Below are 13,358 nucleotides of genomic sequence, written 5' to 3' on the forward strand. Positions count from 1 at the left end.
GGACCTAGATTGAGCAGTTTAGGGTCATGCAGTATGGACCAATGTTGAGTACTCTAGGGTCATGCAATATGGACCGTGGCTGAGCGGTTTAGGGTCATGCAGTATGGACCGAGGGTGAGAAGTTTACGATCATGCTGTATGGTATGCGACTGAGCAGTTTAGGATCATACAGTATGGATCGAGCCGAAACAGTCAAGGGTCATACAAGATGGACTGAGGCTGAGCAGTTAAGGGTCATGCAGTAAGAACCGAGACTGAGAAGTTTAGGGTCATGCAGTATGGACCTAGGCTGAGCAGTTTAGGGTCATGCAGTAAGGACCTAAGCTGAGAAGTTTAGGGTCATGTAGTATGGATATAGGCTGAGTAGTTTAGGGTCACGCTGTATGGACCGAGACTTAGCAGTTTAAGGTCATGCAGTATGGACCGATGCTGAACAGTTTAGGGTCTTGCAGTATGGACCGAGCTTGAGCAGTTCATGGCGATGTAGTTTAGACTAAGGCTTACAAGCTTAGGGTCAGGCATTATGGACTTAGCTTGAGAAGTTTAAGGTCATGCAGTATACATCGAGGCTGAGCAGTTTAGGGTCATGCTATATGGACCGAGGCTTATCAGTTTAGGGTCTGACGGTATGGATCTAGGCTGAGTAGTTTAGGGTCATACAGTAGGGATTGAGGTTGAGCAGTTTAGTATGGAACGATGCTGAGCTGTTCATGGCCATGTAATGTGGACCGAGGCATATCGTATGAGGCTAAGGAGTTTTAGGGTCATGTGGTATAGATTGAGCCTAAGCTTTTTAGGGTCATGCAATACGGACTAAGGTTGAGTTGTTTAGGGTCATGAGGTTTGGGATTAGGCTGAGTCGTTTAGGGTGATGAAGTAAGGACCGAGGTTGAGAGATTTAGGGTCATGCAGTATAGACCGAGGCTGAGAAGTTTTGGGTTTTGCAGTATGGACCGAGCTTGAGTAGTTTAGGGTCATGCAATACGGATCGAGGCTGAAGGTCATTCAGTATGGAACGAGGCTGAGCAATTTAGGGTCATGATGTCAAGACCGAGACTAGCCAGTTTAAAGTCATGCACTGTGGGCAGAGGCTGAGCAATTTAAGGTCACGCAGTATGGACCGAGGGTGAGCAGTTTAGGGTCATAGTGTCTAGACCGAGGCTGAACTATTAAAGGTCATGCAATATGGATTGAGGTTTAGCCATTTTAGGGTCATGCAGTATGGATCGAGCCTGAGCAGTTTAGGGTCATGCAGTATGGACCGAGGCTGACTAGTTTAGGGTCATGTAGTTTTTTTCTAGGCTGAGGAGTTTACGGTCATGCCGTATGGACCGAGGCTGAGCAGTTTAGGGTTATACAGTATGGACTGAGGCTGAGTTGTTTAGGGTCATGCAGTATTGAGTGAGGTTGAGCACTTTGGGGTCATGCAGTAAAGACAAAGGCGATGTAGTTTAGGCTAATGCAGTATGGACAAAAGCTGAGTAGTTTAGGGTCATGCAGTATAAATTGAGGCTGAGCAGTTTAGAGTCGTACAGTATGGACCGAGGCTGAATAGTTTAGGGTCATGCGATGTTGAATGAGGCTCAGCAGTATAGGGTCGAGCAGTATGGATCGAGGCTAAGCAGTTTAGGGTCATGCAGTATGGACTGAGGCAGAGCAGTTTAGGGTCATGCAATATAGATCGATGCTGAGCAATTTAGGGTCATATAGTATGGAACGAGGCTGAGTAGTTTAGGGTCATGCAGTATGGACCGAAGCTGAGCAGTTTAGGGTCATGCAATATGGACCGAAGCTGAGCAGTTTATGATCATGCAGTAAGGACCTAGGCTGAGAAGTTTAGGGTCATGCAGTATGGACCAAGGCTGAGTAGTTTAAGGTCATGCAGTATGGACCGAGGCTTAGCAGTTTAGGGTCATGCAGTATGGATCAATGCTAAACAGTTTAGGGTCTTGCAGTATGGACCGAGGCTGAGCAGTTCAGGGCGATGTAGTTTAGACCGAGGCTTAGCAGCTTAGGGTCATGCAATATGGATCTAGGCTGAGAAGTTTAGGATCATGCAGTATATATTAAGGCTGAGCAGTTTAGGGTCATGCTGTATAAATCGAGGCTGAGCAGTTTAGGGTCTTGCAGTATGGACCTAGGCTGAGTAGTTTATGGTCATACAGTACGGATCGAGGCTGAGCAGTTTAGGGTCATACAGTATAGAACGAGGCTGAGCTGTTCGTGGCCATGTAATGTGGACCAAGGCTTAGCAGTTTAGGGTCATGCATTATGAACCGAGGATGAGCAGTTTAGGGTCTTGCAGTATAAATCGTCGCTGAGCAGTTTAGGGTCATGTAGTCTGGATCGAGGCTAAATAGTTTTTGGTATTGTAGTATGGATCGAGGTAGAACAGTTTAGGGTCATGCAGTATGGATCGAGCCTGAGGAGTTTAAGGTCATGCAATATGGACCGAGGCTGACAAGTTTAGCGTCATGCAGTTTTGTACGAGGCGGAGCAGTTTACGATCATGCCGTATAGACTGACGCTGAGCAGTTAGGGTCATGCAGTATGAACCGATGCTAAGCTGTATAGGATCACGCAGTATGGACTGAGGCTGAGCACTTTATGGTCATGCATTATGGACCGAGGCAGAGCAGTTTAGTGTCATGCGGTATGGACCGAGGATGAGCTGTTTACGGTCATGTAGTATGGTCCGAGGCTGAGCAGTTGAGGGTCATGCAGTATAAATCGAGGCTGAGCAGTTTAAGGTCATGCAGTCTGGACCGAGGCTGAGAAGTTTAGGGTCATGCAGTATAGACCGTGCTTGAGCAATTTAGGGTCGTGTAGTATGGACCAAGCCTGAGCAGTTTAGGGTCATGCAGTATGGACCAAGGCTGACCAGTTTAGGGTCATGCAGTTTTTTCTGAGACTGAGCAGTTTATGGTCATGCCGTATGGACAGAGGCTGAGCAGTTTAAGGTCATGCAGTATGGATTGAGGCTGAGCACTTTAGGGTCATGCAGTATAGACCGAGGCTAAGCAGTTTAGGGTCATGCAGCGTGGACCGAGGATGAGCAGTTTAGGGTCATGCAGTGTAGACCGAGGATGAGCAATTTACGGTCATGACATATGGTACGAGGCTGAGGAGTTTGAGGGTCTTGTTGTATGGATGGGGCCTAGGCTGTTTAGGATCATGCATGATGGACAAAGGCTGAGCAGTTTAAGGTCATGCAGTATGGACGGAGGCTGAACAATTTAGGGTCATGCAGTATTGACCGAGGTTGAGCAGTTTAGGGTCGTGAGGTATGGGGCGAGGTTGAGTCATTTAGGCTCAAGAAGTAAGGACCGAGGCTGAGAAGTTTAAGGTAATGCAGTATAGACTGAGGCTGACAAGTTTTGGGTCTTGCAATATGGACCGAGCCTGAGTAGTTTAGAGTCATGCAGTATGGACCGAGGGTCATTCAGTATGGAACGAAGCTGAGCAGTTTAGGGTCATGCTGTCAAGACCGAGACTGGGTAGTTTAAAGTCATGCAGTTCGGACTGAGGCTGAGCAGTTTAGGGTCTCGCAATATGGACCGAGGCTGAGCAGTTCATGGCCATGTAGTTTGGACCGAGGCTTAGCAGTTTAGGGTCATACCCTATGGACCGAGGATGAGCAGTTTAGGGTCTTGCAGTATGGACCGAGGCTGTACCGTTTAGACCAAGGCTGAGCAATTTAGGGTCATGGAGTCTAAACCGAGGCTAAACTGCTAAGGTTCATGCAGTATGGATTGAGGTTGAGCCATTTAGTGTCATGCAGTACGAACTGAGCCTGAGCAGTTTAGGGTCATGCAGTATGGACCGAGGCTCATGAAGTTTTGTTTGAGGCTGAGCAATTTGCGGTCATGCCATATGGAACGAGGCTTAACAGTTTAGGGTCATATAGTATGAACCGAGGCTGAGCTCTTTAAGGTCATGCAGTATTGACTGAGGCTGAGGACTTTAGAGTCATGTATTAAAGAAAGAAGCATAGTAGATTAGGGTCATGCAGTAAAAATCGAGGCTGAGCAGATTAGAGTCATGCACTATGGGCCGAGGCTGAGTAGTTTAGGGTCATGTAGTGCAGAATGAGGCTTAGCAGTATAGGGTTAAGTAGTATGGATCGATGTTGAGCAGCTTAGGGTCATGCAATAAGCAGTTTAGGGCAGAATGCATCGAGGCTGAGCAGTTTAGGATCATGCAGTGTGGACCGCGGCTGAGCTGTTTAGGATCATGTAGTATGGTCAGAGGCTTAGCACTTTAGGATAATGTAGTATGGACAAAGGCTATGTAGTTTAGGATCATGCAGTATAAATCGAGGCTGAGCAGTTTAGGGTCATTCAGTATGGACCGAGGCTGAATAGTTTAGGGTCATGCAGTGTGGAACAAGGCTGAGCAGTATAGGGTCAAGCAGTATGGATCGAGGCTAAGCAGTTTAGGGTCATGCTATATGGACTGAGGCGGAGCAGTTTAGAGTCATGCAGTATGGACAGAGGCTGAGCAATTTAGGGTCATACAGTATGGACCGAGGCTGAGTAGTTTTAGGTCATGCAGTATGGACCGATGCTGAGCAGTTTAGGGTCATGTAGTATGGACCGAGGTTAAGCATTTTAGGGTCATGCAGTATGGACCGAGGCTGAGAAGTTTAGGGTCATACAGTATCAACCGAGGTTGAGTAGTTTAGGTCATGCAGTAAAGACCAAGGCTGAGCAGTTTATTGTCTGGACAGAGGCTGAGCAGTTTAGGGTCTTGCAGTATGGACCGAGCGAGAGCAGTTTAGGGTCATGTTGTTTAGACTGAGGCTGAGCAGTTTAGGGTCATGTAGTGTGGACGGAGGCTAAGATGTTTAGGGTCATGCAGTATGGGCCGAGGCTTAACAGTTTAGGGTCATGCATTATGTACCGAGGATTAGTAGTTTAGGTTCATGCAGTATGGACCGAGGCGATGAAATTTAGGGTCATTCAGTATGGACCGGGGTTAAGAAGTTAGGGTCATGCTGTTTGGACCGAGGCTGAACAGTGTAGGGTCATGCAGTATGGACCGAGACTGAGCAGTTTAGGGTCATGCAATTTGGTTCGAGGCTGAGCAGTTTACTGTCATGCCTTATGGACCGAGGCAAAGCACTTTAGGGTCATGCAGTATGGACCGAGGCTGAGCAGTTTATGATCATGCAGTATGGACCAAGCTGGAGCAGTTTAGGGTCGTGTTTTATGGACCGAGGCTAAGCAGTATAGGGTCAGGCAGTATGAATCGAGGCTGAGCAGTTTTGAGTCATTCAGTATGGACTGAGGCAGAGCAGTTTAGGTTCATGCTGTCTAGACCGAGGCTGTGCATTTTAGGTTCATGCAGTGTGGACCGAGGCTGAGATGTTTAGGGTCATGCAATAAGGACCAAGACTGAGTTTTTTAGGGTCATACAGTATGGACCGAGGCGGTGCAGTTTAGGGTCATGCAGTATGGACCGAGGTTAAGCAGCTTTGGGTCATGTCGTTTGGACTGAAGCTGAACAGTTTAGGGTCATGCAGTATGGACCGAGGAAGAGCAGTTTAAGGTCATGCAGTTTGGTCTGAGGCTGAGCAGTTTACAGTCATGCCTTATGGACCGAGGCTGAGTACTTTAGGGTCATGCAGTATGGACCGAGGCTGAGCAGTTTACGGTCATGCAGTATGGATCGAGCTTGAGCAGTTTAGGGTCAAGTTTTATGGATCGAGGCTATGCAGTTTAGGATCATGCAGTATGGACCGAGGCTGAGCAGCAGTGCAGTTTTGGGTCATCCAGCGTCCTAGATGGGTTAAATTAATCTCTGCAGGTCCAAACATACCTCACTGGCGTACCGGATGAGTCTAAATATCCCACCAGCGTCCTGGATGGGCCCAAATATACTTAAATTAACTCTGAAACTCTTTTAAATATCAGAAAGCATCAACATCATATATGCAAAGTATCATTGAAATCATTAATAGGAATTCACTTGAAGCAAGTTAAATAATCACTTTCATTGAAATATCTGTAAGTAACTAGTTAAATATTTTTTACAATAATTTATGAAAGGTAGCAGTTCTAAAGGACATTCTTGAAATCTAATATGATAATAGTCTAGTATCAATAAAAATTTATGAAATTGTCAATTCGTAAATAATCATTTCATAGGCAATATGACAATCAAATGCATTTGCACGTGAATTTTACGATGTCTACATATTCAAAAACAGTAGAAGGAAATCTCATAATTTTACTAAAAAGATTATTTTTTCAAGACATTGAGGTCACTTACGCATAAAACTTGGAAAATAAAGATGATGGACTGAAATATCATATTTTAAAAACATACTATTTTTCAAGAGGATGATGTCACTTGCACATAAAACTTGTAAAATAAAGATGTTGGATATAAATATCACTATTTGATTGAAAACAGATTATTTTTCAAGAGAATGCGATCACTTACATTTATATGTCGCGAGATGGTTATGTTGTTACTACCGCCACAACAAAACTGATATTACTGACCTTCAGCTAAAGTATGAAAAAAGAGACTAAATGAGTTTATATGGGGTGAATGATTAATATGTTCTTATAAGAGAGAGAGAGAGAGAGAAATATTATTATTATTATAATAAAATAATACTTCATGAAATTATTAATTATATTATTTATGTAAAAATACTATCATTTTAGAATAATTAGACTATCGTGATATCATTATAAAAATATGACAATAAAAATATTATTAATCATCATTTATCATGACAATTTTATTAATCACCATATTATTATTATTATTATTATAAGACAATGAAAATATTATATAATCACTAATATTATTTTTATAAGAATACTATCATATTATCAGCGTAATATTATCATGAAGCTTAATAATGAGAACATGATTAAAAAGGCACACTATCATTATGAGAATGTTATTAAACATATTACTATTAAGAGAGCATTAAGAGAGATGATGAGAGTATCATACTTAAAATATGATGAAGGAGAAAAATGATTGATATAAGAGAGAGAGAGAGTATCATGATGAGATAATGATAGCAATACTTTTATGAGAGTTGGAAAATTAGAATTATAAAAAATTATTATTAAGATATGATGAGGGAGAGAAAGAAATCTGATTGAAATGAGAGTGGTAGAAGACATATGTAGTAAGAAGAAGCCCACTTTGGGTTGAAGGGAGAGAAAAACCAATTTGGGGATGAGTTAAGGTCCAATCTTACTTACAAGTGGAGAGATTTAGAGCCCAATTGATTCATGTCCCTTTTTATTTTATTTTATTTTAATTTCTAAGCAACTTCGTGTTTTTTTAGGTGCCACCTTTCATTCTTTTATGCTACCTCTCATTCCTTTGTGCCACTTTACATTAATGATGGACACCTCATTTGTTATGGTTCCTCTTAAACGTTTTGATGCAAAATCGTGTGGAATGAAAGGCATGGTCCCATGACATACTTTTAACACCATGGTCCATACTTTATACATATATTATTTTTATTTTTATTTTTATTTTTATTATTATTATTATTATTATTATTATTATTATTATTATTATTATTATTATTATTATTATTATTATTATTATTATTATTATTATTATTATTATTATTATTATTATTATTATTATTATTATTATTATTACTTTATTTCTTCTTTTTTTTTTTTTTTATTACTATTACTATTATTACGTTCACTATAAATTTTCAGTTAAAACGATTTTAGAGTCATCACATTTATTATTATTATTTTATCAATTCTAAAAATTAAGGTCGTTACATTTTTATTGGACTTGGGGTGCCCCTGTTATTAGAGACAAGCCCCTACCCCTATTGACTTCAAGGATTCCTCTTCTCTAGTTATTTGCCCCACTTAAGTAGGCTATCCAAAAGGAGAAATCCATTGGACCGTCGTGATTTAATTCTTCATCCCACTTTAGTGAGGTCATTCCACATAAATAGTGAGGGTGGTCCTTGTAGTATTTGGAGGAGATCTACTTCTAGCTCTTCGGAGGATCAACTTGCCTCTTCTATCTCTGCATTATCACGTCTTGAGTTTGCGGTTCGAATGGATCCTCTAGGCTCAGCTTTTCATCCAGTGGGTTCTTAGAAAACCCAATGAAGGCACTAGGGTGTGCCTCTTAAGATTTCTAGGAGACCAACTTCGAGTTTTTGAGAGGATGGACGTGCAAGAGTGCATGAGAGCGTCTCAAGTTGTACAGAAAAAAAAATCAATGACAAACACAGTTGAACCACTAACAACTCAAATTACAACAAGGTTAATTGTTGCATAAAACAAAATTGACCACTTATATACACTCATAGAGCATAAATAATAAGCCAAATTGGTCCCAAGACTTGTTCCACTGAATCACAATTTAGATTATCTAATACAAAAACTCAATTTACATTCAAAATTTTAAAATATAAGAGAACAAAAGTTGGTTTCTACTTTTGTAATAGATGCAATATATTTTATTTGGGGTAATTTACAAATTGATTTCAAATTAAGAAGCTAACTAGTAAAACTTTGTACTTTAAATTTATAAATTATCAAAAAATAAAAATATATAGTTTCCTTTTTTTAGAATGTATTTGATTTCAAATATTTGAAAATTTATAGTAATATTTAAAATTTACGGTAGTTTTAGAAAGCATGGAAATACGAAAACAAGCTTACTTTTTTGTTTACGCTCGAATTTGCGCTGATCTCAGAGCGAGATCGATTCAAATATCTTGTGCTATGAGTTAATTTTCTAAAATCAATAGAGAGAGTGGGGTCGCTTAAATTATAGGTTTAAGAGCATCACAGATCTTTAAAGATACGGTTCTCTTCTAAACCTATTGGCATTGCCAGCTCCAAAATCTATTTATTAGACCATGGAAACTTTCTAAATTTTAACTTAAACTAAGAAATGAAGAAATATCCTATAAACCAACAATAAAATAGAAAAATAAAAATAAATAAATTAAAGAGAGAAAAATAGCACATACCTGAAAAACACAGAGTTGAGGACCGTATCAGGGTCGTAGGTTGTTTTACACCTTTTGATACCTTCTCTTGCTTTCTTGAAGCATGGGTCTAAGGATTTGGATCTAGGAGATATTGTTCCTAGAATTTAATCTTTATTTTGGAGAGATTTTGATAGGTTTTGAGGCTTAGGAGCTTTAGCTTAAGTTTTCTAGAAATTTTTCCTAATTTTTCAAAGGTTTTGCTAATTTTCTAGGGTTTTAGGATTTGTTCCTATTTTCTTACCACTTTAATGAATTTCCTAATTTTCTAGGATTTTCTTAATTTTATAGGATTTTTCCTAATTTTCTAGAGTTTTTTCTAATTATTTATAATGTTTTGAGATTTTTCTAATTATTAGGGAATTTACCTAAGGATTTTTCTAGAGGTCCTTTTGAATGACTAGTACCCTTTAAGAAGGTGGTACATTGATGAATACTTTTTATCTGTAAGACATCGAATTGGCACTACACTATCTTTGAGGAAGTGGCATTGAGAAGTCCTCGTCAATCAGGATTTGAAGTGATAGTCAACACGAACCATGCCATCTTTGATCCAATGATTCTCCTTGTTGAGATCACCCTTGTTAGGATTATGTGGCTACTTAAAGGCTTTACAAGAGCGTGTAAAATTATGACTACAGTGATATGATAACTCCAGTGGGAGTACGGTCTAAATGGGTAGTACAGTCCAAATGGACCAAAGAGTTATGGTCTAGAGGGACCGAAGTTGGTAATATTGATGCCGAAATTCAAACTAGGCTTAATGAGCTAGGCCAAGTTGAGTTTAAAGTCATTTATCTCTGGGCATGATTAACAACCGTAGGGGTTTTAGGGTTACCCTTGAGGAAGCCAGAGAGGTACCCAAAGTGCTTGGCCAAGAGACTGTGTGACCCTTGCGTACAATTGGAGGGCCAGAAGAGACAAAAGCCAAATCTTCATCATGACCATCACACAATGTGAGATAGCCCCCATGCACCAATTACATTAAGAGTGCACAAGTCTGTGTGACTTAGGCTTTGCCCCTAGTGAGGAACCTATAATCCATAGATTATAAATATATTTTCATCACTTATTGGCTAGCTTTGATAGTCTAATCACGAACCCCTATGATGGATTGTGGGTTATGAGAACTATTGGGTAAGTTTGAGAAAGTGGATGTGGAATTTGGTCACTAGAGGAAATAGAGTGCCTCAATATTATCACATTTTCTTTAATGAAGTCGGATCCAATTTCCATCAAACAATTTTAAAATGCTTAATTTATTTATTGTGGGAGCGAAAATTTATTAAGCCCACTCCATTGGGGCCATATGAATTGGGCGTGGGGCCCACTTCGTGCACTAAAGTGGCATGCCCCATTCCCTTCAATTTGCTCTCTCTTTCATACGATGGCTTGTTGAGGAAGCCTTCTAAACGCTTTTGTGAGAGTTGGTTTGTGGATTTCAAAAAGGGTTATGATAGTTCATATGACATAAATTACAAGTACATGGCACTTTCCTATAAAAGATTATTTGATGGGACATAAATTACAAGTACATGGCACTTTCCTATAAAAGAGTATTTGATCTAAAGGTGTTATAGCTAAGATCTCTCACCCCATAGGTCACCTATGATCTATGATCAAGATTAAATCCCTATAATGATACCTAACCCTAACTCTCAAAACCCTAGACTCAAAGTTATATATAAATTACATTGGAGGATTCATTCTCTACACCTAACTTTCTCATCTCACATTGGGGGACCACTTGGTGCACTAGAGTGGGATGCCCCACTCCCTTCTATTTGCTTTCTCTTTCATACGGTAGATTGTTGAGTAAGCCATCTAGAAGCTTTTATGATAGATGGCTAATGGATTTCAAAAAGGGTTATGATATTTTATATGACATAAATTATAATTATATAACACTTTCCTATAAAAAAATATTTATTGGGATTAGGTTAAGGAAGTAGAGAGATAAAGTTCTAACACATTCCTTTCAATCATGATGGTAATATAAAGGTTGTATAAGTACGAGCTCCCACCCCATAGGTCACCCATTATCTATGGTCAAAATTGAATCCCTATAATGATGGTTAACCCTAATTCTTAAGACCCTAGACTCAAAATTATATATAAATCATATTGGAGAATTCATTATCTACGCGTAACTTGTTAATCTCTCTCTCTCTCTCTCTCTCTCTCTCTCTCTCTCTCTCTCTCTCTCTCTCTCTCTCTCTCTCTCTCAGCGTGGCACACCGCCCTCTCTCTACTTTCATCTCTCTCTCTCACCATCTCAAAAGACTTAGAAAAGAAAAAGAGGCCATGCCTCTCATACGCTAGTGAAGGGGACATGCCCCACATTGTTGTAATCAAGAGAGGCCTTATGCTTTAATTGCATGCTCTCACATGTAATGAATTTTTAAAAAGAAAATAAAAACGATGGTACTATTGAGAAATATAAAGCAAGACTGGTTGTAAAAGGATTTAAACAAAAGGAAAATGTGAATTTCTTTGAAGCCAAAGCTCTATCCCTTGAATAGATACCATTCACGTACTCATTGCCTTAGCATCTATATACCATTAAAGATTCACCAGATGGATGTCGAAACAACTTTTCTCTAAGGTGAACTAGATGAAAAAATTGTATATTAAGTAACCTAATAGATCTGTCCTTAAAGGACACGAACATAAGGCTTGTAAACTTGTGAAATCCCTAGATGGCATGAAGAAAGCAACCAAACAATGGAGAAAAATTCAATAGAGTTGTTTTGTTACACAGATTTCAAATCAGTACTGTTGATACATGTGTGTATGCTAGAGTTTGTGATGGTCCCATAGTGATTACTTATTTGAATGTGTATGATATGCTCATATCAGGCAGCAACACTACATGCATCGAGGAGAACAATAAATTATTACTTTTGAAATAATTATGAAAGTCATAGACCAAATTGATGTGATACTTGGAATTAAAATAGTGATCAGCTGGTTGTATGTTTACCTAGAGCCACTATATAATGAGAAAGTTCTTAAACAATTTGAATACTTCGAATGTAAATTAATGTTGATCCCTTATGATGCTCATGTTGAACTCATAAATAATCATGATACTCCTATCTCCCAATTAGACTATACAATAGTCATTGGATGTATTATATATGCAATATCTTGTACTAGACCTTACATAGCATTTTCTGTGTGTAACCTGAGCATATATACCAGTAACCCAGGCCAAGAGCACTAGAATGCAGTCTATAAGGTCCTGAGATATCTCAAAGGAACCATAGACTATGGCCTACAATATGTAGGTGAGCCTGTTGTATAAGAAAGTTACAACGATGCAAACTGGATTACAAATTCTGATAAATCCATATCTAATAGTAGATGGATCTTCACTTGTGGTGGGGTGCCATTGCTTGAGGTTCGAAGAAGCAAACTTGTATCTCAAAATCCACAATGGAATCTTAGTTCCTTAGAAGTCGCTAGTAAAGAGGTTAAGTGGCCAAGGAACTTGTTGGTAGACATAAAACTTCATTTAGGGCTCATGCCTGAAATCTCAATATGGTGTGACTATGAAGTTGCGATATACTGAGCAAAAGTAAGATTTATTCTAGAAATCGAGATATATTCACTTGAGGCACAGTTAGTTGAGACCTTTATTGGAAGATGGAGTCATATCAGTACTCCATGTTCGCTATAACCAGAACTTGGCTAATCCACTAACAAAAGGCCTCACAAGGGACCACATTTGAAGAAAGCTAGAGGGATGGGATTGAAGCCCGTGTGTATTATGCCACAGGGTGATGGAACCCTACCTAAGGATAAGGAGATCCAAAGTCCTAGGTTTAAAGGAAAAACAAGTCACTTGTGTGCTATCTGATGTCTTTTTTACAAAACTATATTTAATTGAAATTCATAAATTTATACCCCATTCATGTTGTATGTTACAATTAACTGAATGAATAGAGAGGTTGAGCATTATTCTTAATGGTTCTATTTGTTTAGATGATGTAAATCCTACGCTGGGACGTCACACTGCATAACATACTTCCTAAATTCACCTAAATGAGTGCAGAAGTCAAAGCCACTTCCTATGGGAACTGGGCATTCCCTTGAGTGCTCATGAAACCTAAGAATGATGCATAGCCTTAAAAGCACAATCATTTTAGAAAAATCACAGTCTTTGTAAGAAAATGTATGGCAAATGGGAAGCTTTTCAATAATATACATAGTTTAAAGTTCATCAACTCATTATCCTGGTAAGCATGCAATGTAACATTATGTAGTGGCTCAAGTCTATATGACACTTCACTTATGCATTTTCTCTCCTAACCTTGCTTCGATATTTATGCATTTGTTGATT

The sequence above is a fragment of the Amborella trichopoda genome, chromosome 11 (genome assembly GCF_054954075.1).
Source record: "Amborella trichopoda isolate Santa Cruz 75 chromosome 11, AtrichopodaSantaCruz75HAP2 v2.0, whole genome shotgun sequence".
Lineage (NCBI taxonomy): Eukaryota > Viridiplantae > Streptophyta > Magnoliopsida > Amborellales > Amborellaceae > Amborella > Amborella trichopoda.